The sequence below is a fragment of the Manacus candei genome, unplaced genomic scaffold (genome assembly GCF_025592945.1).
Source record: "Manacus candei isolate 608988 ecotype Guabito, Panama unplaced genomic scaffold, ASM2559294v1 h1tg000023l, whole genome shotgun sequence".
In the NCBI taxonomy this organism is placed as follows: Eukaryota; Metazoa; Chordata; class Aves; order Passeriformes; family Pipridae; genus Manacus; species Manacus candei.
The window spans coordinates 10,870,375-10,898,352 of NW_026138071.1; the positions used below are offsets into that span (position 1 = coordinate 10,870,375).

The 27,978-nt window shown below is 36.1% G+C and overlaps 1 protein-coding gene across 2 annotated transcripts in view; it reads left to right on the forward strand.

The window, feature by feature from the left end:
- B3GALT1 (beta-1,3-galactosyltransferase 1) overlaps positions 1-27,978 on the forward strand; it is a 206,263-nt gene that overhangs the window by 22,697 nt on the left and 155,588 nt on the right. The window contains exon 3 of one of the 2 annotated variants that reach the window (XR_007904532.1): positions 278-796. The exons of the other annotated variant lie outside the window; for it this stretch is intronic. The gene's annotated coding sequence lies outside the window, so the exon portion shown is untranslated. Of the gene's footprint in view, positions 1-277; positions 797-27,978 lie in introns of those variants that run through there. 2 annotated transcript variants of the gene reach the window in all.

Sequence of the window (27,978 nt, forward strand, 5' to 3'; positions counted from 1 at the left end):
GCTTTGCATTTGAAGTCTGCATAAGCTGCCAGATTGTGCAAACACCTTTTCCACCTTGCCTTGTGTAACAAAGCTGTATATAAACTTTCCTGGTGTTGTGGTTGTATAAAATTAAATGTCCCGGAATTCTTTGTGTCATCCTCTGTTTTTGGCTAGTGACATCTGGGGCCTCGTGTGTTATGGTTTTAGTCTCAAAGTTACTGAAGTAGTTAGGTTGCTGTCAACTTTTAGGATATTAATCATTTGATGCATTCGCCTTCTTTCTGATCTTTTCCAGTGGCCTCTAGAACTCTCTACCTCAAAGAGGTTCCTACAGCTTGCTGTTGGTACAAACTGAAGCATTCAGCCCTTCATGGAATCAATGGAGTCTATAACTTTAATGTATAAATATGCTTAAAAAGATTCTGGGACCTTCATTGATTGACACAATATGATGAATTGTCCTAATCCTCTGTATTCTGTGTACAGAGTGAATCATGTTACTTTCTAAATTGTGTTACTTTCTAATTCCATCCTCTTCTTTAGAGAAGCCTGTGCAGATCTCTGAGGAAGTATCTATTCAGAGCCTGTTGCTTCAACCTACCACTGAAATGAACCACTATGCTTTTAAGAGGAATTTGGAATATAATCCAAGTTTCACAAACCTAGAAAAACATCCATATGGGATTATAACAAATTAATTTGTTGGATAGCTCATGTTCACTAGTATATGTTTTTGCTCAAAAAATTGTTATGTAATATAGGTAGGAAAGCGTGTATTTTGTTCATGATTATGTTAATAAAAAACGTGCTTGAATTTGGGGGGTGTTTTTTGGTTTTCTTTTAAATTTGTCTGCTTGCATGCTCATGGATTTCTAGATGGGAGTAATACTACTACTCACAGCACTTAAAAATGTTATGGTGCATAATTACAATGGGAAAGAAATATCATCCCCCTACCTTGAAGTCAGTCATATGAATAAATGTATTTGATCAAAAATGAGATATAAAATATCTCAAAGAGAAGATGAAATCCAAAAAAAATCATCATCATCAGATAAGACCCAGAAGTAATCTCAGATCTATGTGTTAAAATTGAGCTCATTCACTAAATCAAAAAAAAAATTGGAATAACATTAATGTTATTTCTGACAGTTACATTTTCTTATTTCACAGTAGAACATCAAGAAGGATATTATATACAGATAAATTTGGTAACATTCAATAACTAGAAATATATTGAAGCTTACATTTCTAAGTAGCACTAACAAGGTGATAACTGCTAAAAATTCTGCCCAGTGTGTGAAACAGTATATCTGGAGGTTTTCACTAAGGGGAAATATAGAAATATAAAGAAGAACCTGAAAGTGAAGAGAACCTTTTTAAGGTTTTTTTTCTCTACTGAGTAAGGTTTTACAGTCACTGAGAAAAAAGTACAGCATTTTTTGTTGTCCCACTCAGAAAACCATCTTCAGTGTGCTAAGATAATCCATCACTGGCCCTTTTTTCCACTCAAGCAGAAGTTCCTTGGTTTTGCCTTGCTCGTAACATGCTGCAAGTCTCCCTGCAGTCTGTGACTGAGTGACCGTCCCTGCCTTACAGAGCAGCTGAAGTGACTCCTGTCATGATACATACCTGCAAATTACCAGTCTTGTCTTCAGAATATATCTTTTCTGTAAACAGTTAATTTCATTTCAAAGCTGTTTTTGTCACTGAAAGTCTTTGAAATTTATTGATGGTAGCTAATTTTTAGGGCAAATGAGCTTGCTTTTGGGATCAAATAGAATTCCAGCACCTCTGGAAACAATACCGTGTAACACTGTGGTGCATTTGGGTAAGTTCAGGACAGCAAGCTGAGGGTCAGTTTGGTTGTAGCTAGTTTCCAAGGATAAGGATTCCCTGGTTCTTTAGCTTTCTAAAAAATTATTTGCCTACATTAGAAAAAGGAAAAGCTACCATGAAAACATAGACAGTTTTCTGGTTTGAAAGTCTATGGGAAAAGTGAAACTAATTTGTTTTGCCTTGTCATCTGGATGATAAAATAAATAATGTAATACATTTAAGAAAAGTAATCACACTTTATTCTTCCCCAAATGATAATATTGGTACACAGAAATGAGGAAAGCTCTATTGCACAACTCTCTCCTGATACTACATTTGCTTTATTCTATTGTAATTTCCAGGTAAATGGACTTACTTGTATATTAACAATCAGCAGAAAAATCAGGACCCTTCTACCATTAGACAATCTGCAGCATCTGCTAACAAGGTCCTTTTTTTGCCTCTCACTCAGCTGCAAGGGAGTCGGTCAGAGTCCCATAGTTTTTACATTTCCTAACAAACAATTTGGATAGTATGTTGAACTTGCTGAACTTGAAACCGTTTGTGACTGCCACAGCAACCTTTCCTGACATTTTTTATGTGTGGAAGAGGGACAGTCAACACCTGTTATGTCGTTTTCCTCATCAGCCCCCACCCCAGGCCTGCTGAGGTTTGGTGTGGTAACACAGAGGCCAGCATTCAGCTGCATTCTTACAGTGAGGTGAGAAAGTCCTGACCAAAGCCAGCACAAACAGTGAAAAAAGGGGTAATTTGTAATGCGTATGAGATAGGTGATATTGACAATCTGACAGGGCAAATCCTTGTTTGCAGTGGGAATGACTTGCAGTTAGCAGATAAGGTCAGAGAGAGGATGTTTCCTATCCAAGTCATCATCATCTACAAAAAAAGTTACTACGTCCCCCCGTGGCAATTGGCCTTGTCATTCACACCCTGCCTTTACCATTTTTTCCTCATACAAACCTGACCTTTTTACTCTTGAAGCCTGTATGCTAACTATACACTTGTGTATCCTGGGCAAAGAAGGTAAAGGGAGGAAATGTGAGCTTCCATTAACTAAACAAACATTTAAATACCAAAACAAAGCAGCCAGTTCCTTAGCTTGCTCATAAGGTATTCTGGTAAGTAAATACCTTATTCTTGACTGTAGTCATAGCCATTCTACACTAAGATCTAAAAGACTTGTATAAATATATTACCCTCCAGTATTTATTCTTGCTTTACTTTTATGCTATTCCCGAATCATCCCATCCATGGTCTACATCTACATGTACACGAATTTACTAAAGGTCACTGATTCCAGGTGAAAGGCTGAGCAGTTATTCCTCTCAGAGGAAGCATGGAAAAAGCTCATGGATTTCCTGGCATTAATTTCTAAAAAATATGTGAAATTTTGATGCTCCTTTTCAGCTTTGAGTTGTCTAGCTGAAGCAGCATGATGCTGTTTGGACCCTCTCCAGTGTCACTTGAGTGATTCACTCCAGATCTGCAGTGAAATGCCATAACCTCTTTGTGTATATAACAACCCAGCTCTTTGTATTAATTACATAAAAGTGGCACTCTTTTTACGCTACTCTTACCAAACCTATCACCTGATATTCATGTGAAAGAAACATTTTTGTACCTTTTAATTCCAATTATACTCTGAAGAGTGATGCATGGCAGAAGTTTAATTTAGTGTACCTTTTTTTTCTCCCTGAAAGCATCAGTGAGCATGCAGAGAATGCAGGGAGATAGTGAAAGTTCTTACTGTACCTTTAAACTACTGTAAGAATACTTTTCTTATTAATAATACATGTGAAAGAATGAGTTTCAATGGACTGATTGGTTCCAGATGCTCTAACCATATGCCTCAAATGATAACAATGAAGCAGAGTTTTTAGAGATAGGAGTAAGAAAAGAATGCATTTAATACATCCTTTTAGAAATATCTTCATATCCATTCATTTTATGGGCACTAATCTAACCGCACATCTTTAATACATATTCGGTTTCTTCTCTAATCTAGGATTCTGTTAAAGCTTTCCTGCTGTACCTTTTTCAAGCAGAATTTGAATAAAATGCCTGAGTAAAAAGTAGAAGACACTAAGGAAGAAATCAAACCATAAAAATAAATATTTACATACCATATAGTTACAGCTATATAACATATTGCATCATGGAACAAGGAAAGCTCAGTGATTTTCCCGTGCACTCACCTGGCATTCAACCCTAATCTATGTCACCTGCTATAATAGTGAATGCAAATAAATTCATTTTCAGTTTTCACTGTTTGTTGTGCTCTCTTTCCTTCTACTTATTTATTGTTACTGAGCTGACTTTGTTGAGGCTTTGATGAATTTTGGTGGAAAATTCATTCAGCCTTCTAATCTCTTGAAATAGGGAATAGATTACTAGAAAGAATGGGAGAATTATTAAATATAAATTGACATAGCTGGAAATGAGTTCGTTCTGAGTTATGTCTTCTTATCAATTGAATTTTGCACAACATAAATCAAAACAGATGGAAATAAAAGTACAAAAGGAAAATTAAATTCTTCTACTTTTCAACTTCTCTTAATAAGTGTTTCATTCCTAGTAGAAAACCAGAACATCTTCCCTTCATAATTATATTTATAAAAAAGCAATAAAAATGAGTTTGAGATTGAATGAGGATCCTGGTAAATGAGGCTGGCAGCAGAGGGATAGAGGGTAGGAGAGCACACAGGAGGGTGACAACTCCAGGTAATGTGTGTGTATGTGTACATGCATGTACTCGTAAGGGAGGACAGAGATGAAATAGGAGGCTGGCAAGAGATCATGAAAAGACTGATGGAAAACATGTGTCTATAGAATAGAATTAAGAGTAACTCATCAAGGAGGTTAAGAATCAAACTTGGAGTTGTTGGAGTGCATTTCCTAAGCAGAGTTGCTGCTACTCTGCAGGCAAGAGCTGTGCAACTGTGATGAGAAGATGAGAGTGAGACGAAGGAGGAAACAAAGCAGGAGTGGGCACATAGCTTGCAAAAGTGGGTTATTTTTGGAAAGGACAAAAGTCAAGATTTTCAAGCTGAGTCAACATTATCATTCACTTTTACAATCAGCATTTCAGCTGAGCCACAATGAATCCTGCAGGCATGTAAGCAGTGTGCTTAGTTTTCACAATGCAAATGTTTGATACTTGCATACTACTATTAATCACTGCTTATGGTCCTAACATTACTTATGGTAGATATACACGTCTGGATAGTAGTTTTGTTAGCTAAAACCAATGCAAACACTGACAACCTATTCTGTCCTTTTTACATTTTGTTTCTTTAGTAACAGTATAGTAATATTTGCCAAGGATGAAGTCTGTAGCACATTTGACAGAAAGAATTTGAAATGGCCACTCAAACCCTTCAGTGGTTTTCTTTGCACCACAACATAAAAACACAATTTAGTATTTCATTGGGCACAATAAATAGCTGCAATTCAATAATTCAGAAGCTGAGCACAGGCTGATGTAGGACACTGTACACGTGCACTTCTAGAGAGAGCAACGGGGCCCCAAAGCATCCCCTGTGACAAGGAGTGCACCACAGGCTCTGAGTCATCACCAGTCCTGGCTGCCTCGTGCTACCACTGCTGTATTGCTGCCAAACCTGAGCTGGCTCTGTGCCGACTGCATTTGTGCCTTTACCTTCTCATTCCAGGGCTGGACTGTTTGCATCAGGATTTCATGAAACTCAAGAAATTACTGAGATGTAGAGAATATAAAGATTTCACAACAGTCTATTAAAACAAATGATTCTATCACTAAATCCTTAACTATGATTTTGAAGATATAGAACCCATGTATTTTTCCAGGCATCAGGACTTTAAGAGTTAAATTTATATAATTGGACAATATGCAGCATCTGTAGAATTGCAGCTGGCTTTTCACAGGTATTCTCCAAATATAAACTATTTTATGTGCTGAGAATTCTGAAATAGAGCTGTTGAGAGTAATTAGGGAAATACAACCTTCCCCAAGAGTGATATGCTTTTAGAATCAGATTTTGAATCCTTTTTGTTACAAAGAAGATAACTTACTGTTTAAAGAGAACTGTACAGTTTCTTAGGTTTGCATAATTATACCTTCATCTTGCCAGCTCACTGTGGCTCACTTACCTTCCAGCATCAGGTGGAAGATAAGAAAATGTTTTAAGGTGGAAATCTTTTTATCCAGAAAAATCAGTGGTAGTCCTTTGCTATTGTTGTAAGTATCTGTCAAGACATATAGAAAAATGCTCTCGTAACTTGGCTTTTTAATTTTGTTACAGTCAGAATAACGCTTCTTTCATATTATTAAACAACTGGTACCTTAAGTGAACACTAAGGTCCTGAAGGAAGGAATCACAACCATAGCAAACTTGAGTATCCTAGTAGTAGTGTTTTCCTCTGTTGATTTGCTGGGCTGTCTTTCAGTCAGATGCAACACATAGTGTTTAAAATATGCATTTTCTGAACGTGGAGTTCAGGAGGATTTCCCAAGACTTCCTGATCAAAATGTGGCTTTTTGCAATGAAAGCAGCAAAATTGCCTACTCATTGTAAGGCTACAAAAGACATAGGATGGATGACTTTGGTTCAGTGATACAGTTTTGTATGTTATTATTTTAGTGATAAAGCAGAGCGGGAGGCAAATCACAGCCACTCAGTGCCAACATACAACCAAATTATGCAGATGCATTCAAAATGAATTAATTAAAAAACCGAACACATGGCAAAGGAGGTTTGAGAAGTTCATCTTCCAAAGATTTTAACAAGTTCACTCTTGAGAACAATCTTGAGGTAACCTATTCCAAATTAGGAACCTTACCTAAGGTCTATTAAAACCGTGAAAAAAAGACTCCCTTTGACCTGGATAATTGATCAATCAAGTCTTTGTTTGCCTAATGGCAGATCAGTCACCTTGCAATGCTCACCTTTGTATGAGAGTCTCCATGCTGGATCAGCATGGGCTGGCCAGCAGGGAGAAACAACAGAAGAAAAAAATAACTGAATGTGATACAAGGCAAAGCTTTTGCCTTTTTTTTTCTTTTGCCAAGAGATAATGTTATTTAGAGTTTTAAGGAGGGATGCAAACAATCAGTTTTGGTAACAGCACTTTTCTATAATTCTATCATGGTTTTGTGATGCATATTGATCACACAATTCACAGATCACAGGAAATGTTACACCATACAGCAGATTCCTAAAAAGTGACCAGTCACTGATGAGCTCTTTTTATGTCAGTGCTTTGACAGCGGAACACTCTTGTTGAGTCTCTTAACAGCTTAAACCATAGTGGAAGACAATCAAGTCAGATTCAGAACTCAATTTTTCAGAGGAAACAGCATACAGTACCTAATAGATTACCCATTCAGTGAACAAAAGTCAAGTAGCCCCGAGAAAAAAGAAAAATCTACCACACACTGTACTTGTATTATGCCTACATTTTAAAGCAAAGCCTTTCTCAAAAGTTTATTCTAGTAATCTAAAAAAAGAACTTAATAGTACTAAAGATTTAATTCTTTCATTTATCTTTTAAAAAATGAAAATATCATACTGAACTCACTTAAGTGAACAAATTTGATCTAAAAACAATTATTAAAGAGAGATAATACTTTATCTCTGCTAGTAGCAGTATATGTGAAAAAGCCAATCAGTCTGTCACGGACAAGAGTGATGGTTAAGAATGGAAGACATCTCTTCTAGCAGATTCTCTGTTCATTTCTGACATCTGACTGGTACAATATTGAGCACTTAAATTTATGGCATATGATAGTCTGAAAAATAAAGCATTATGCTTGCATACAGAGAACCCTCTGTATGAGGGTTCTGAATTTCATCACAGCTGACTTGTACAATATTTTTATTTTTTACTAAAGGATTTATTTCAGAAAGTTGGGTTATAAATGCTTTTATATGGTTATATATGGATATTCATTCATTCTTCATGCCTGTATAAAGTGTATGAAGTCTACCTAAGAAGCATTTTGGGTCTGTTACAAGATTAGGTTGTTTTGGTTTTCCATTGTATTTGATGGGTAATTTAAACTACAAATGGAAAGCTATTTTGCCTGCATGTTGTTTGTAGCAAAGGCTGACAATTTACTAAAGTTTTTTGGCACTGAAACTTACAAGTCTATTGTTAGCAGGAAAAGACTCTATGTGTTTCAAGAAGAAATCTCATTGAAATTAAAGTAATTTGAGTAATGGCCAAGATTTTCAAAGATACCTAGAGGTTCACTGATTCCTCCTGCCTGAGAAAGGCAGAATTGACATGTTCTGGAAGTATTAATTAGCTAGTCTGATTAAGGTACTATAAAAATTTACAAATTACTCCCTTTTTTTTTTTGTATGAAGCATTCTTTCTTATACTTTGTTATGCCTACTTGTTAAAAGACCATCCACACTCACAATATAGAAGGATTTTAGTACCCGGGCACAGACTGAAGTGCATGACATGGAGAAAATCTGCAGTCACCTTGCAGTTTTGGCCACTTTTGGCTGCAGTACAGCATGTGTGATGACTTAGGGGCAAAGGGACTTGCTCCGAAGGCAAGTCCCAAGAAGATTTAAGTTAGAGGGGATCTATAAAGCTGTAACTCACTGTGCTTTGGGTAAAAATAAAAGCTATAGGGGGAAAAAGACTTTCAGGGAGGTGCTTTTAATACAAATTTTGAGAAATATTTGGCTCTTCAGAATTTTAAATGAACAGTCGTGACAATTTAAAATGAACAGATCATGCACTGGCTCCGTTTGGTTGGAGTTTTTATGAGATACAGGAGAGCTGTACTCAACACCAAGTGTTCTAATGCCTGGACAAAATTTGTAGCAATAAAGATGGGATATGTAGATGGTCCATATTTAAGATTATTAAAAACTGTTGTGAAATACGTATCTTATCCATTCTGTATTTCAGATTACTATTCAGAAACTGGAGGGAGAAAATTAAAAGAAAAAAAAAGACAGCTAAATTAGCTGTTTCACAGAGATTACTAAGATGTTGTAATTGCATATAATTATCTGTAACTAGATAGAAAAATATGTGCCATTGGAGAAGTAAAAGAAGCTACTTCAAACAGCTGGTTTTTTCTACTAGTACAGGCTGTGCTCAATGATGTAAAATCAGAATAATACAAAAACATATTTTCATTTTTTATGTTTTTAAAAGTACAGATTAGCTCTCACAATTGATTAAGATACTCTCTATATTGCTACACAGTGTGGGAGAAAGTGTTTTGAAGAAACCTCTAAGAACTACATTTAATTTTCTTAATTCCATGCTAATTGTGTCCAGTCACATTTCACGTAGGCAGTGCACAGGACCATTGCCATTTACTGGAGGTCAAGTCAAGATGTAGATGTTGAGCTATGGCTGAGGAAGAAGGCAAAGCATCTGTGGTGAGACAGTGGCTTAGCAGCCTATTGGCAATTTCTGTAGATGTTTGAAGGTAATTTGTAAGAGGGCTCATGTCAAGCTTCCTTTCCATCTCAGCTTTACATAATGGCTCTGACCTAAAGAGACAGGAAATCTACAAGTCTGGACTTCCCGAGGCTGCTCAGGACAGCCTGCAGGCACCTCCAACCAGTACAGTCCATTCTTCAGGAACACTGAGTTCACTTCTGAGAGAAAGTGTGGGAGAATTTGTTTGTTCTGTAAAACCCACTGTCTCAACAACGCACCACATAGAATTACAATTGCTTTGTCTTCTACTGGCTTGGCATATTGACCTTTGGACACTGCACTGTAGAGTAGCCCATCACCAGGAACCTACTAAACTGGAGGGTTTTTTTTAGAACAAGTTAACCGTGAAATCCTGGACTTTTTATAGCATGAAAAAGTTCTACAGGCTAGAATAGCTACATATTAATTACTTTGTGATACCCACAAATTTATTGAAACAGAACATGTGTAATTGATATAATGTCTCCTTTTTTTTTTTAAATTTGATGGCATTTTCAAAAGAGGAAAACATGAGTAAGTAGATAAAAATTTATTCTATTCAAGGAAGTCACAAGAAATAGATGCCTGTCACTGATGCTAAAGTAATCTTATTACTTTAAAAAACAAGTTGGAAGAATAAGGAATGAAATCACCAGTTCTTTAACACAGGAAGAATGAATGACTGTGAAAAGAGAGAGCTGAATATGAATCTAAACTATGCATATGGAATATGATGGGATTTTTAAAACATGTGGGACATATTTTTTCCATAGTGCAGAGCTTTCAGTTACCCACAGTCAACCCTCTTTTAAAAATCACACGTCTGTCAAAATAAACTCAACAAAACATAGAGACTGCAGGTCTTTGTCTGTAAGAAACATAGGTGTGAAGGTGATGTAGCCAAATGTTTTTCATACATAATACAAATTGCAAGTCTTTTTAATGGAAGTGAGGAAAAAGAAAATATTTTCTAAAAGCTAAAGACATGACTATTCATTAGGAACTTAAATGTAGTATAAGCAAATAATAAGGCATTTTGGAGTTTCATATCACTCTTATAAAATAAATGTTCCTATAAAGCCCATGTCAGTCTAAAGAAAGAAGAATAGTAGAGAACATTTGTTTAAAGTGCTTCCTAGTTGCAGACAATAGGTAGTACGCTATGATTTTCAAAGATAAACCTATTTTTCAAAGAAAGTCACAGATGTCTACATTATTGTCTTTTATGGAAACTTTTTTGGGAAAGTTCTTAATGTTCATTGTGCACTAACAGTCTCATTTTGGAACTGGCAGGGTTGGCACATCCAATTTTGCTAAACATTGTACAAGAAATTATTTACAGTCTTTCCAGTAAGGGGAAAAAAATTTCTGAAGCATTAAAATCAAGTCAACACTCCATTATCTGTAACAAAAACAGACTGGAAGAAGCTCTCTTTTCCGGACTGAGGAAGAATTTAGTTCCACTGCTTCTGAAGCTTGGTGTGCTGCCTGTGACTCTCTCCCAGGAGTGCTCAATGTGCACACAATGCAAACACATGGAGCCAGTTCAGGTGCTGCAGCTGGGTCTGCCTGACCCAGTAAGACCTTTTGGAACCAGAAGTGTGGCAGGACATGGCAGGCACACCAAAAATGGCTTCAATTCAGCAACTAGCACACAAGTTGTGTCCTGTTTGGCTTCTCCAGAAGCCACATTCTGGCAGGACTCCAGACCTGGTGTCACCTTGCTGGACCTGAGCTGGCCTGGTCTATATCAATTTTTGTTTTCTGCTTATGGTACCCATAACCCATACCAAATGAGGCTGCACACAATGCATGAACAATTCTTTTTTACTTACAGAAATATTTACCCAGTGAATTCAGGAGTATTGCCTAAAGTAGGCAATACTCTGAAAGGAGGAGCTTATTCATTCATCATTTAAATAAGCTTCAGAACTTGCAAAAAGAAAAAAGTCCTATTCTGCAAAGAAGAAAAAGTCCTATTCTACATAAGGAGAAAGGGGAATCGTGCCAGGAAGCAACACCCGGGAATAACTATTGGGCAACTGTCTCATGTCTGAATAGCTGGAATCACGTCTCCAAAACGGTTCAACTCCTTTGTGCTGTTGTTTTAGTCTTAGGCAACAAGTGGAAAAGGCCTAGGAAGTAAGGCATAATACTCTCCTGTAGCTGTTTTCAATGCAGCATGTGAAAGAGAAGACACTATAAAAATTAAACATATAGATAATACCAAAATTTCATTAAATCAACTCTTAATTCTATTGTTATATTTAGAATTTGCTGGCATTACAAGGCACACATATTCCCTGTCTTCTATGAAGAAAAATTGCATTCTTAGTGACATTCTTGTTAGTCTAGATTGGGCCAGACTAGCACTGATATTATCTAATAAATTTCTTAAATACACGGATAATAATTTTACTGTACTTACAAATACTAAAGAGCCATTTGCCTCAATTTCTGCTGGTATTTCTGATTATCAGTAGTTCCTCAGAAACTTAGAACTGCCCTTGCAAGGCAGTTCCACCTTCTCCTCACATGAGTAGTATATTTTGCAACCAACATCATTATTTTGGATTTTTTTCTTCTAACCTTTTTACTAGGTCGCCATCTGTTAGAGCAGCTGCATATTTTTTGTGAAGTAGATAGGACATTGCTTTTGTATTTAAGAGCATGCACCACTGAGAACCCAGTGTCCCCTGCTGAGCAAAGACCTCATCTGAGCACGGAGCCAATGAGTACCACCTCCTGAATCACCACTATTGCTCCCTGCAACACTGGGCGTTTTTTTGTTCTTGAAACCAACTGGCATCAGCTGTAGAAAGTATATTAGAAATAATGGTAAGCAATAACGAAATATTTATAATTTAGATATGGGCACACCGGAGTGCTTCCAGTTTTGGAAGCATTAAGATGGATCAAATATGACGTTTGACTCTGCAGTTCTTATTGAATAAAGACTATAGATGTTTTTCCTTAAAAGTTGCCATAGGATTTGTCTTGAATCTCTTAGAAGAATAAATGCACAGAATGATCTGGAGAAGTAAAAGAATTCAGTGGCTGATGCCAATATGCAGCTTTCAGTAAAAGAAGCACAGATTTAACAATATCAGTAAAATACAGATACTGAAGGAACGCTTAACATTTAACAGGTTGTGGTAGAATAAATTAGTGCAAAGTCTGCTGGGAAGGTAGCAGTTCTACCACTGTTTCAGGATGTACTGGATATATTTTTCCAGCAAGTACCTGTAAAGGAGACAATAACTTATCTATTCTTTGCGCAAATCAGGTGATGGGAAGTGAATTGATTGCTATTTCTTCATTATATAAAATTATGACTTATTTGAGATGATAGCAGTTCGAGGTTTGATGTACCATTGAAAACTACTTTTTGCTGTCAAGTAATAGCTTGTGATACTAGTTAAACTTCTAAGCATTTTGGGAAGTCAGCTGGACTCTACTGCACCTCATGATGTGCTGACCTGCTTTTAATAATAGAAAAAAATGGAGATTTCCATTTATGTACAAATTAAGAGGACTTGGCTGCGTCTGGAAGCATTCAAATGACTGCTGTAAGAGCCAGTTGCATGTGTGTCAAATACCATGCAGCAAGGGGACTAGTTCTGCTTCAGGCACCTGTGCACATGTTCAAGGCCAAATCTGGAACTTTTTGTTAGTTGCAGTTTTTTCATAGAAACTATTAACATGAATAATCAGCTTTCTTAGTGACATTTCTTTTTAGTAAGATCATCTGAAGAAAGCCTCTTTTTGTTTTAGCTGCTTTTTCAAATCGTTTCAAATTAGTTCATGACTCCACACAGACTTTTTTCATCTGCAGGATGACAAAAGCTTTCTTGATCACATGAATGTAATTTTCTGTTAATAAGAGCTCCTGAGATTTCTAACATGAGCAGCAAATTTACAAAAACGATTTCTTTTTTTTTAAGATTCATTTCACAGAATACTACTAAATTAGGTCAGGCCTGAAACTTTCAGGCTCATAGCTCAAGAAAGAATATAACTGTTACAATTCAGTAAAAAGAATGTATCTTAATATCATCGAGGTTAAATCTCTAAGCATCCCTGTTTGCAGCTATCTAAAATTACTGCAGTGTAAGTGAAATACTGACCGTAGGTTTCAGATGAAACTTGAAGGGAGTCCTGTGACTAAACTATGCTGGATCTGATTTAAAGAAAAAAATCACTGTGCATTTTATAGGGCTATTAATGAAATATAAAATAATCAATAATGAGGTTTTTTCTGCTTCTTAGTATTATTGATTTTTTTAGTGCAAAGAGTAGGTCATATTAGGCACAGTATATATTCTAGTTTCATTACTGAAAATGGCGTTTTTCTTCCTTTGAATAGTCAATGCTCCAAAAAGAGAGGGAAAAAGGTATTTTTTTTCAAAATGTTATTTTCCTATCACAGTTTTAATTTTCATTTAGAATCCTGAAGAATTTATATGGTTTATCTAGTTATCATTTTTTGCCTTTGCACATACCTTGCAAAAATTGTTCAACAAACTTATTTTTCCATAAAAGAAAGAATAAAAATTTTTTGCCCATTATTCTATGAAGATTTCAGTTGAAATGAACTGTATATAGCAGGTTTGTGATTATAATCACTGTTCATGTTAAAGAAAAAAATTATGTTTAAAAAAACCCCAACCCTCATCTGTAATATGTAACTGGTGTTACATTGATTTTCCTCTGGTAAGATAATATTTAAAATAGGGCTTACAAGATTTCACTGACCTGCTGGCATTTTCTTTGCTATCCATGGGGGTGTTTCCTCATTTTCAAGTGTAACAGAAGTGATTTTAATTAGTATTTCATTAATAGTAGTATTTTATTCTTTATAAGATAATTGCAGAAGGGCTCTTAGGATGACTGATAAGAATTCAGGTGTAAAATTGGTGCCATCAAACTGGATGGTTGACTCTGCTGGAGTCTGAACTATCAAATTACTCCAAGGAGAAGTAGAGTCTACTAGAAAATCAAGATTTTTCTGCTGCAAGAAAATTATTTCCCATAATTTAAAAAACAAAGAGAAATGCCCTCCTCAGGTAACTGTTGTTTCATATAACTTTTTTAACTAGATTCATTTAGGCTGTTTATTTCAGGATTAAGAAGACTTGGTGACTGGGGGAGGCATGTGAAAGGGAAACTAAGCAAAAAAAGACAAAGGTCATGTAGAACAAATCATAAGACTTATTAAGAAAGAATGCTGCATTCACTTATATAGGTTGTTCCTCTCAAATAAATTCTCTTCAATTTGATTTTGTGATGCTGCAGTACTGGGCTAGGCTAGACTAGAGACCAGTACCATCAGGAAATCCAGTGGTAATCTTGAAGGTTACTGAGTTACAGTGTCCTACTTAAGAATATTTTGAGAATATATATCTGATCTTTACAATTTAAAATCCTATGTATCAACTCTGTATTTCTCAGAGTGAAAGCTGCAGCATCATTCAAGGCTAGTAGGTGATAGTAGATTTTGTAAAAATCCAGTGCTGTTCTTTAGGTCTGTCCTTGTACTCATCAAATGAAGAACATTCTAGCAAGCATTGATACAAAACAGGAAAACCTCTTACTACAGCTTTCAACTCATTAAAGATTTTCCCAGTTGGCAGCATAGGAATGAAAGCCCTTATAAATGGATTGCGGGAGGTATAGAAAAACAAGGAGAAAATAGTTATATAAGTTAATGAAGATCAGTTAATCAATTTTAAAATAGTTGAAATGATGAATAAACTTATTTAAGTAAACGTGCCGTCTTCCTAGGGATAGGAGGATCAGAATACCACATAGATCCTGTAAAACAGCTACTTAAATAATACAAATAAGGAAATGCTTGAGAATTTTAATATTCAATATATTGTCAATATTTGTGCTCATTTTAAGATGCTAAAATAAATAATTAATAGAGTTCCTGAACTTCCCAGAGATGGTTTTGTAAAGGCATGAACATAATTCCGGGAAATCTCTAAAAAATGGGGGTAAAGAGAAAATGAAAGCAGCAGCATCAATCTTTCCTCTGAATGTTCAACCTGAACAATGTAGAGCAATGTAGTTGCCCGTACATTTGCACCAGCTGGTGGTATTGTTCAGACTTGCCCTATGATTCTTAGGCAGAGAGGCAATGGGTAGAAACCGATGCACAGGAAATTCCACCTGAACATGGAATCACAGAATCTTAGAAAGCTGAGTTGAAGGGACCCATCAGGATCATCCAGTCCAACTCCTGGCCCTCCACAGGACACCCTAAGAATCACGACAAAGAACGTCTTTACTCTGAGGGTAATTGAGCACTGGAACAGGTTGCCCAGAGAGGTTGTGGAGTCTCCCTCACTGAACATACCCAAAAGCCATCTGGACACAATCCTGAGTAACATGCTTTTGGGGACCCTGCTTGAGCAGGCAGGTTGGACTAGATGACCTCCAGATGGACCTCCAGTGGTCCCTTCCAACCTTAACCAAAAAGACCAAAACCAAACCAAACCAAAAAACCAACACCTCCCAAAAAAACTCAACCAAACAAAAACCCCCACAACTCTGCTCATACACTGCAAAAAGAGGTCTAGCCATGATTCATGCAATCTTGTGTTTGTGAATGAATACGAAATTCATTATCCAGTTAAATAAATGGTCTGCCTGGATATTAATAGATACTCTGTTACATGCAAATTAAGTAAATATCAATTAATCCTTGAGGTAATGTTACCGATATGACTGTTTTATAGTTTCTATGTGAGAAGATGAATTTGCGAGGAAAAGAGCAATGTGAGGTCAAGCTGTGGAAAAGGCAATAAAAACCTCTGAGAAGGCAAATGAACATTCTCACATCCTGACAAGAAGGAAAGATTTTTATCTTTTTGGTGACATTTCTTTAAAAATATCACAGTTGCCTGAAAATGAGGTTGTTAATGGATTTGAAATATGATAGTGACAATAATGCCATCTTAAATCAACAGACCAACAGTTTAGGGTAGTATATGAGGGGCTCAGGTGCATTGGAATTCATTGATTACTAAATTATATCACCAGTTAAAATGTTACAAAGAAACCACATTATGTACACCCTTTGACTCTTTAGAAACTACCTTATATGGATAATTTCATCATCATTTTGCACAGAAAAATGTGATTTTTTTTTCTCTTTCATCCCTTAATGCAACTGTATGAATGAATAGAAAGATAACATACATGCACAGTTTTTAAGGTTTGTTTCTCAAGGTCCTTGGTTTTGGTTTGGGTTTTTTCTTATTTTGACACTAACACTGATTTAATATACAGTGCCCAGTATGCCTTAATTATTCCACAGGTAACATCTGTGAAAATCCCAGCTCACTCCTGGATGACCCAAAGAGGACAAGACACAGATTTAATATTCCAGATCATTTCAGACAAAAGCCTGAGCAGGTTTTAGAGTGACATGAAATGTGGCACCTTCTGTGAACTGCATGAGAAGTAAGGAGGGGAGAATAAAACCTCTTGCTTTCTTTAGTATTTCCTTTTTATGGCATATTTCTCTGTCTGTAACAAGCATTTACATTTTAAGAAGCCAGAAGTCATTTTCTATAAACACATACTGGTAGGGAGGTGTGAACTCCTTTGGCATCATTCTGATCCTACTTGAATGCTGGTGGTTGAAAGTTCATTGTTACTGTTTTGAATCCTTTAAGGTAAGCTGAAGTCAAAGAGAAGGCAGACAGAAAAGTTCAAAGAGGGAAAAAAAGGGAGAGGGAAATGAGGGGAGGCAATACAGAACTCTCAAGTAAAGTGTGGAAATGGGAAGAGTCAAGAAGAAATGGGGAGGTAATAAGCTGGTAGTGACTGACATTGTCAGTTCTCAATGAAATGTACATACTAGCTATACAGGTTATCCTTCTATTCCTGTCTGTTCATATAGGTCATCTCCTATGCTGGTCTGTCTTCCCTTCAGTAGAATAGAGATTTTTTTTTGCCTGTACAGGAAGTAGCAAAGTTTTGTATTAAAGAAACTCTTTAAATAGTATATATTTTTAAAATATATTATATATACTTAAATATCTATAATATATAATATGTATGTATGAATATATATATATTAATATATAAATTATATGTGTGTATATAGAATCATAGACTCATTTAGGTTGGAAAAAACCTTTGAGGTCATTGAGTCCAATCATTAATCTAACATGTCCCTGTTCACCACTAAACCACGTCCCCAAGTGCCACATCTGCACATCTTCTAAATACCTCCAGGGATGGTGACACAACCACTTCCCTGAGCAGCACGTTCTATTGCTTGATAACCTTTTTTGTGAAGAAATTCATCCCAGTATCGAATTCAAACCTCCCCTGGTGCAACTTGAGGCCATTTCCTCTTGTCTTGTTACTTGGGAGAAGAAACTGCCCCCCACCTGGCTACGACCTCCTTTCAGGTAGTTGTAGAGAGTGATGAGGTCTCCCCTGAGCCTCCTTTTCTCCATGCTAAACAGCCCCAGCTCCCTCAGCCACTCCTTGTAAGACTTGCATATATATATATACATATATATAATACACATACGTGTATGTAATGTATTGTGTATGGATATATATATATAGTTTTTATATAGAGATATTAAAAAAAACCAGATATTCCTACTTGTATTAACTGGTACCCTTTTAGAATGCTGAGTTGCTGCCTGGAACTACTGCCCTGTTTAAGGGTCTGTGTTTTAAGACAATGCCTAGACAACAAATAACTAAGAAAATAACATCAATTTAAAACCACAAATCTATGACATGTTTTTTATGTTATAACAAAGAGCAGACAAATCACTTTTCTACCTATATTTCCAAGATAGTCTGTAGCCCTGAGGTGTTACTGGGTGTAACATTGTCAGCTCCTAGTTATCAGAATTATTTCTTCAGGTAAATTAAAAGGGAAGTGAAAAAAAATCACACTTCTCTGTCCTCTGTTTGGCACTAAATGTAGCATTCCTTTTACCATGGATTTTATGACTCTACCTAATAATCAGCAAAATTGAATTCTTAACCAACTGACTGTAAGTCATGTTCAAAGAAGAGGTCTTCCAAAGAGCTGATCTCCCTCTAGTTGTTGGGTATGCACTCAGCTGTTTTAATCTACATTAGAGTCTAATCAGCTACCTGGAAACAACAACAAAAAACCCCCATCGTGTCTCAAAGGATTGAGTCCAAAGAGTCAAAATGCTTAGTGGAGTGGTAAGTCGATGTCAGGGCATTAGGGTAATTATATACTTCCCATATTTCAAAGGAAAGTAGATTTCTTTCCTTGACCGGTGAGTCAAGACCTCTCAAGCTGAAAAAGGAGTTCTCAGTAGAGACAAAGTTGAGAACTTCAGCTCTATGTCATTTGAACTGATTGAAACACTGTCTTTTTTTATCTTGGTTTAAAGATGCTCTTAATCTACAGTGCCCCCCAAAAGAAAGCAGTGCTGTACTTCCAGCAACTATGGAGGGTTAAATCATGTTGAAATCAGCTGACTTACTATTCAAGTGGGAGGTAGTAATGCTGGTTTTGTTCACATTTCCTGTAAAGTATGTGAACCAATCCATCGCTCTGCTTAATTTCTTAAATTATTTTAGATGTTGAGAATATAATTTTAATTACATTCTTCATTTACCTAGTTTAGTTAATCAAATAGTAAAATATTACTGTTAGTGATACTGCAACAATGTAACAGCATTTAGCATCAAAAAGCACTTCATTAAAAGCAAGATTTAACTTTTCATACATCTCACTGTAAGCAACAAAAATACTAGAGAATCAGTAATAAGAAAAGGTATTGATTCAAGTTTCACATTTTCTTCTAGCATATGGCAAATGCTACAGCATTGTATAATACCAGAAGACAAGAGGAAAAGCAAGTATATTTTCTTCCATTAGATGTGACAGTCTAAAAGAAATTATTTTTAGAAAAAGTTACATTTAGAAAGCAAATAGCATTAGACAAAGTGGCTTAATTGAGAAGCCTCAAGCCAACATTCACCAGCATTTACCAGAAAGAAATGTAATTCTAGCCTTCTGTGGTTACAGCTGAAAGTTTTGACCGTCATCCAATGGCTACGTCTACCTTGTAATACCTCTTGGACTCCAAGAATACTTTAGTAATCTTTGCACCTACTCTAGACTTTCTAGACCTAGCTGAGTTTGGCCTTTTGAGAAATTTGGCCCTGTAATTATGTTGTTTTCATGTGAGAGTGATTCTTAGAATCCAAATATCCCCCACCCTCTATCTTGTTTAATGCTGTATATGACCCAAACTTCTCTCTTCAGAGGCCTTCCTGTGGATTGTGTTAGGGTTTGCCTTTACACTCTTGACATTAACTTCTGTGTCATTCATTTATTCTAAAATAGAGCCTAAAAATGAAAGGTTCCTATCTATGTAGGGAGTTCTCAGGACTCTGATGATGAACAGCAGTTTCCTTCATTTTCATTACATTAGCACATTTTCCTCTTGACTGTCCATCACCTCCTAATATCCATTATGTTTAACTGCTTAGTACAAAACAAGAAATATTTCTTGTAGACATTTAGTAGGGCTGTGCAAACACTTCACAAAAGTATTTGTGAAAGTCTCTTTGCTCACAAGAGTCTGTGAATACATTAATGTCCTTAAAATATTTTTATTCTTTTTTTTTTCTACTAAGATACAGCTATACAATGTAGTATAAGATACCACTAAAGTATATTTACATTGGTTTCTCTGGTTTATATTACTCTGTTTGACTAGGCAGAGCTAAAGTAAAAAGAGGGTATTAGGCAAAGTAATCTGAAAACAAATCAATGGTTCAAGGTAGGAAACTGGTTTGTGACTTTATGATATTAAGAAAGTAATGACAGGGCAGGTAGAAGGAAAATACCAAGAATTGGAAACAAACCTTTATTTTAGTGAACTGGCCAGCATGCAGGTATTTGAATTGGCAGGGCAAAAAACAGTATGTGTGAAAAGAGCTATCCTAATTGTACAGAATTGGCATGATAATGCAGGATTCACTCAGTCACAAGGAAGACATCCTAGAGCAGCCTACAAGGTCTGGCTCTTGTGAGAGGTAGGTAACGTGGAAGACTGAGCTGAGGTACATAGGCTGGACAATACAGCCTCCATGCCACTCATGGGAGATTGCAGTAAGAAGTCTCTGTTAGTGCAACAGTACAATAGAGATAGGGTGCCTCACTAATTATGAATTTCAGCTGGATCACAGAGTGTAAGTTTTTCTGGAGCAGGTAATTTGAGAGGTAAAGAGATCACAAGTGCAGCTTGTGTCTGAACTATGACAGAAGTTCTGTTCAGAACTAGAAATAAACCTGAATTTGCCTTTGAATATTATTTAGGTGACAAAGGTGATGAATGAATAGCAGCACGAAGGTACACCCTCATCTCAGAATTTCCTATTGATGGTTTCTAAATCTAGGAATGCTTTTCTCTAATATGAACAGCATGTCTGTTCAGCAGTGCATACTGCTTATACACTACAGACAAATGTAACTGAGGCAAAAGACAGTGAGTTGTTAACACCTATAGCTTGTATTATTTGTTAAATGCAATAGGAATTTAAATTATTTTCTAACTAATAAATATATACTGACTCCATTAGGAGAATGTATAGGTCTTGGGACTTAGAGGAAGAATATACAGACTGTAATGACAGCATAATGAATGTAAAGTCATAACCTTTTGAGACTCATTATGTATAAATGAGATTGCAGTCTGGTTGAGAATACCCTAAGTATTTTTGACCTTTCTTTGAAATACAGAAATGGTGCTTGGCTGTGAAATTCATTATGGTCTCCAGTGTGACACAGCTATTCATTTTTAAACTGCTTAATTTTGGTTAGTATCGATGAAAGACTTCACAGGACTATAGAAACATCATGGGCAAGTACACCATATAAGCAGGTATCATCTTCCTAACTAACCATTTATACGTAGGCATTTTGTCAAGTTTTCCACACAAAAAATAACAATTAACTGGAAAATGTAAACATGAAATTAACCGTGTAATTCCATACATGGAACATGGTTTTTAGTCTTTATACTGAAATGTGCTTCATTAGAAACACAGATATGATTAAAGAACCATAATCTTGAAGAACAAATAGACAGAATATGCAACCTGATCTTCAGTTTATAAAAATTTATAAATAAAATGACATCTGTGGATTTATCTAATAAATTGTTTCCTGTAAACAATGAAAGGCAGGAATGTGTAATCTTTTACTGGACAGTTCTTCAGGAAAATCATCTGGATTTGCACAAACTGGGACGATCATTTGCAGTTACAGTCTAAACTGCAGAGTTTGGAAATTACAGGGAATGGAACACAGATTAAGCATGGAGTTTAGATCATTTAGTGAAAACTGTGCTGAGGCTATCTTGTGCCTACTTTGTGAATAAATTGAGAAAAATAGTCTTTAGAGATACCTGATATCACCACAAAGACTGAAAGTTACTGCAAAATTATGCATGACTTCTCTGTGTAGCAAGAGTAAATCAAATTGGAGGCCCCTCCACTGAGAAGATGCAGAGCACAGTTCTCATGTTGGTGTGTTACATATTCTTAAATTTGCTGATCAATGCAGAACTGGTCCTCTTTTGGACTTAGCTGTAAATCCCAAAGGATTAATGTGCATGTCAAATGGACAGAATCACCAGCATAATGACTTGTTATGTCTAAGTATATTGATAGCACTATTACCTTTACTAACTGCACTTACTGAATGATATCGAGCCCCCACAAAAGTAAGTCCTGAGAGAGCTTTTCTATAACAAAAAAAAAAAAAAAAGAAAAACCAAAACACCAGAAATAAAATTATCTATGCTTTAAAATGATAAAAATCTTTGCAGTTTTTTGTATGATCTTTCTAGGGAAGTAATATATACAATATAGTACATTAAAAATTTTAGCTTATTGTTGGTTTACAATATAGACAGAATTTATGAAAAACAGATTATGTATTAATAATACAAAACTCAGGAGTAGCTTCAGTGGCTAGAAAAATAATAAAATTTATTAATTTTTAAAAATATTTTAAAAATTTAACTAAAAATTAAAATTGTTAATGAAGTAAAGTTATTACTTCATTTACACTATGTCTCTTGGCACATCTAGAATCCAAACAGATGTCTTGAATTAGTTTGACTAGACAGGAGTGATAAACTTTCAAAGCTCTGCTGACCTTGTAGTAGCTATCACAAATTGCAGTACCTGAAGTTCTTATTCCTTTGTTTTTATGGATAATTTTATCTTTGGCTAAAGGTCAAAATTAGTCTGTTCAATAAGCAATTTAAAAGCTGTAATAATGTTTCAGTAAAATTCTGTCATTCTGCTACATAAAATGATTAAATACATGTAATTATATGATTAAATTTTCCACTTACCAGTCTTCATGTGTTAAAAGAGTCTGAAAATACTGCACAGCATTGGCAGAATACATTGACAGAATTTTCTTACACAGACTTACTGATGTCTGTAAGTTTTGGACTATGTTTGTTTTTAAGCAGATTATTTTTCATGGACCTTACTTCAAAAAGTCTTAACTTTTGTGATGTAGTGTGATACTTATTCTGAAACAATAAGATAATATTTAAAAATAGAAGTGTTCATCTTCTCATGCATGAACTCCGGTTTCTGAGTACTTCCAAAAGAATAATCTACCCTACAGGGTTTACATACATTATACTGGGTTTAAATCATGTAACTGTCAAAATACTACTGTTACAAGGTATGGGTATAATAGTATCAGCTCAAATGATATTTTTAAAGATAAATTTACTCATAGTGCACTACACTAGGAAAGCTAAAATAAAATTTTTAAAAAGCAAATTTTGTGCAGTAAGAATTTTTTAATATTATAAGGGACTGTATCTTATTGCCAGTAATGATCAATGTATAAATTGTGAAAGTAAAACCTAATTTCTGAATGGACAGAACAGAAAAAATCTGCTGGATTTGTTCATTCATATCTTTTCTCAAGGAGAACAGTCAGGAATGGGAATCAGAAACAGTTTAAAATTAATCTCATCAAATTTTATTTAAATCCATCCAGATTTATTATAGGATTGTATAAAGATTTTACTTGAGTTTGAACTCACATTTATTTCATGATCAAACACATATAGGTTTTACATTAGCCCAAGTTTTCCAGGGAATGCTTAGTCCTTACTGTGAGGGTCTGTGTGCAGGCAACAACACGTGTTGAGACCCAAACACTGCAACTCAGTTGTAAGGTATAACGTCACTTGGAAAGATAAGATCAGGAAGACTACTCTAGCTTGACTACACTTTTACATATTCTGTCTTGTTGAGATTGTTGAATGAACTGAGTTTATTCCTTATTTAATATGGAATGTAATTTCCTGTCAAACTTCATGAACCTGGCCAATGTAAATTATTTATATAAATACTGTAATATTAGAAGCAAAGGTGAACTAGAAAAACAATTCCAGGAGCAGGGAAGTGGAGGAGAGAAGAGAGAAGAAAGAAGGGTTGAGCTATTTTATTAAAATATAGTGATCAAAGATCACAAGAAATGCTTAATGTTTTACAAGATCAGCTGAAAAGCTTTCTAAAACTAGAGATTTAGTGAATATCTCCAGTGATCCTTTATTAATACAACTTCTTTTTAAAAAATAATTTAATATATGCAAGAAAAAGGTAAGTTCTGTGTTCCCTTTGGTATGCTTCATTTTGTGAAAAGTTATTTTCAGATCTTATGCCCAAGTAAAGGAATTGCTACTCCTGCTGTATACATACAATTCCTTCAAGTCCAAAGTGCCTGAATCTCCTGATTTTCTCTTTGGAATCCATTTAATCAATTGCTCAGATACAGTGTACTAGTACAAGCCAGTACATGTTTAATGGTATAGTATAAGCTTCAGTAAAAGTTGAGGTGACAGTGATTCAGTCTCAAAAGAAATTGAGTTTCGGCTCTTTGTGCCTTTTCACTTGGCCTAAATCCCTTGATGTGCTCTTACCTGGGATGCTACGGAGAAGCACAGCAGTGTGCTTACCAGGAGGGCTGAGGACACGGCACTTGAGGCATCTGCAGCTTTCTCTAGCCCAAAGACTTTAGGAAGAAAACTTGGTGTTCTCTGTAGTAGGCTGGAACATGAACAAAAGGGACAGCAATACATAAAAGTAACCTTTATAACACTGGCAATATACACTGTAAAAGCATTCAAAAGCACGATATGGGTTAAAAGACAATATTGTCTGTAGGAAGCTGGGACAAAGAAACAAAACTATCAGGCCTAAACAATGAGTCCTGTCAACTCTTTTCTTGTGTTCATATATTCACTTCCATTCAGGATTCTTTACTGTGCCCTTTACTGATGGCTGAGTGCTTGGCATAAGCCCTGCCAGCTCATTCAGAACTGTGAGGGAGCAACACTGAGCCTCTCTGTCAGAAATCCTGCTTCTTCAATGCCCTAGGCAGGTCATGAGCGAGTCTGATAGCTGCCCAAGCAGCACAGGCACAGATTATTGATTACCTTGTCCAGTTTCTGGCCATTCTAACACAGCCCTGGGCAGCTGCTGGATGCCATCCAGTCAGCAATTTTCCAGTTCAGGAAACTGTAGGTAGCTGTGAAGAAGCACAAATTACAGCTGTCTGTCCTTGGCCTGGCAATAACAGCCCATGGTCAAAAACCAGCCAAAGATAAAAGAAACCCAGGGATTTGGCAATACTGTTTACACTTGTGCCTGACTTCTCTGCTGTTTGTAAGGGCACTTGACTAAACTTGTTGTACATTTTGGGGGTCATAGCATGGTATTTTATTCGTATTAATGAGTCAAGATTATGCTGTGTGGAAATCTACTATACAAAAAAAAATTAAACCAGTGTCTATTAATTCATATTATTCCAGCTACTAATTTAGTGTCTGTTTTGTTGATATAATCTGCCTGAATTCTTATCTGATGATGTGTAATATATCCAACCAATTTGTTATGACTGAGAACATCAGGGCTTCTTAATAGTAACAAACACAAGCTGTTAGATTTGAACCCCTGTCCTTTTATTTGCATTTGTGGAAGGTTCTTTAAACTTAAGGCTTAAGTGGGGAAAAAAACTTCCCCACAGTAATGGGAAGATGGATGCAACCGGTACAGCTCTGCACACAATTTTCTTTTAATGTTCTTTATCACTGTGCTGTCAGAATGTATTTAATATCACGTAAATTCTGATTTAAGAGAATTAGATTTGTTCCATATCCAGTGAATGACTTCAGTTTTTTTTGAATAGTCAAGTCTTTATCTTGTAAAATTAAGTTGCTGGCCCAGCATACCATTAGCTTCAGATTATTAATGCAACTTTAAGTACATTAGCACAGTATTTAATATAATTAGTCCTAGTCTTCTTCAGAATTTGTGGCACCTTGATGAAGAAAGCTGTCAAAGAAAAAGAGCCTGGTAGTCCCTAGTAATAGCATAATGTTTACGTGCTCCTACACAAGTTTGTTACTTGTTAACTGCTGGATTGGGCAAAAGTGGCTTTAGAGAGAAGCAAGCTGGGGATCAGCTGTCCCAACAATTCCTGGCATATATTAGGACGGTAAACAAATGGCTTTGTTACCCAAGCTACTCTATGGTTCCTATGCTCTCGCATAGGCAGGGGAGGGCCCATAGGTACACGGATTTTGTTGGGGAGAGGCTTAAGCTCCACCATCCATTTCCATTTGCTGCTCCTGCTAAGGGACATTAAAGTTCCCACTGCAATGATGAGCCTCATCTGAAGAACTGGGAAGAAGGCAGTGTTGCACAGAGCTTAGCAGTAATGTCAGCGCCCTGGCAGACCAACAGAGGATGGGAATTGAAGGAAAGTGGCTGCTTTAAGATTTACAGTCTTCTGTATAATTCTTCACCTTAATCCTTACTATTTTCTTGACCATATAATAGGATAGCTTTCGGTGTGGGGCAGAAGTCTTCAGAACTTGCATAAACTACAGTTTTGAGATGTGCCAAATACGTCAATATGGTATAAGTATGGCATAGAGTATTTCTAAATCCTAAAATTACTGGAGTGCTAAAACAACAAAATAAAAAATGAGTTTACAGCTGATATATATCAGATACAGAGTGAATGCTTGAAGCATGCCAGTAAGAAATATGAAAACATCAGTTGCCCCAAACTGATTTATCAGATCATTGTAGCTCAAAATTGAGAATCAAACATGACAGACATATGGGTGTATATTATTTTTGGCTGAGGGAATCATTTCTATGATGGAGAAATAGAGTTTAAACTAGTCATATAATATACCAAGGATGCATGATCTCCAGAAGCATCTTTTTCCTATATGCCATTTTATCTAAGGTACTAGTTGAGATTATCCTGGTTAATTGGTTAGAATCAGAACAGGATTTAGCAATTACAAGTGCCAGAAATGAAAGAGCTGAGACATTTGTACGTACACATTTTTGGGGGACATTCAGAGCACATCTAATACCAAATAAAATTAGCTCCAAGGTCATGCATGTGCCTGGAGATGAAGATGTTAGTGTTTTTCACGAATACAAGGTCACAATATTTTATGTAAATCATCTACCCCAAAAAACAGTTTGACCAAACCCAGTAACATTTAACCTACAACTCCACTGATGTGCACTAACTGAAAATGACCTGCAATAGCAGAAGTAGTGAAAGACAAAGAAGCAGTTAGTTTGCTCTGACTGCTGCAAGTACTGCTGAACAGTTTGGATGTGATCCACGCCAATCCAGGAAAGTTATTTTTGTTATTTATTCAGACTGGAGAATAGATTTAATTCATATAGATGCTCAATTTTCTTTTCTCTCAATCCTATGTCCAGAAACAGTAGTCTCAAATTTTACTGTATCACTGCTAAATGTGATGACATTTGAACGAAGTTTTTTTAGACAAGCATACACAGCCAGGACCCAGGAGTAAAAAGATGATGGAAAAAAGCAGCAGGAGTGTCACCCCAACCCAAACAAAGACAAGTTCAATCCTGAAGATCAATATTAAGAAAAAGAACTACACAGAATATAGACATATCTCCAAGCATCACTCCGGATAAGGACCTAACAGCAAGTCTCCAGAGAAAAAACATTTGGGTCCTGGCTTGCAACAGAACCTCTGGAAGAAGAAACAGCTTGGAGGTCTGTTGTGTGTGTCAGGCATCAGACGTAGTAAAAGAAGTAGAAAATATAATGAATATTGAATTATTAGAAACTGAAAAGAAGAAATTTACTCCCCTGAGACTCTACAGTAATACTGCAGTCATTTAAATACAGCTGTCTAGCCAATGTGATAGCTGGAGTATGCTCTGTTACATGCTCTTGTGTATTCTTTTTCTCCTGCATGACACTGCAAAACCCAGTAAAAGCAACAGGTTTGATTAGAACATGAGAGGAATCCAGAAGGAGAATAATTTCTGTACAAAAAGGTGCCTTGGACTCCAAAGTCTGCTTTGGAGAGCACTCGTAGCATTACAGTTTGATGGATACAGCCAGAACGCACTCTCTGAAGACAACACAAGCTGTCTGTTAATCACTTACTTACAGGACAATTCAGCAGCACGGGGCAAAAAAATGGATAGATACTTACTCCAATGGTAATTGTTCTTTGAAAGGTTATGTTTAAAATGGATCGCAGAATCTGCTCCCCAGTTCATTAGCATGTGGATGGTGAGAGAAACCTGGAAGACTTTGACTTTCCAGACTTTTATATCTTTACACAGAAGCAGAAACCA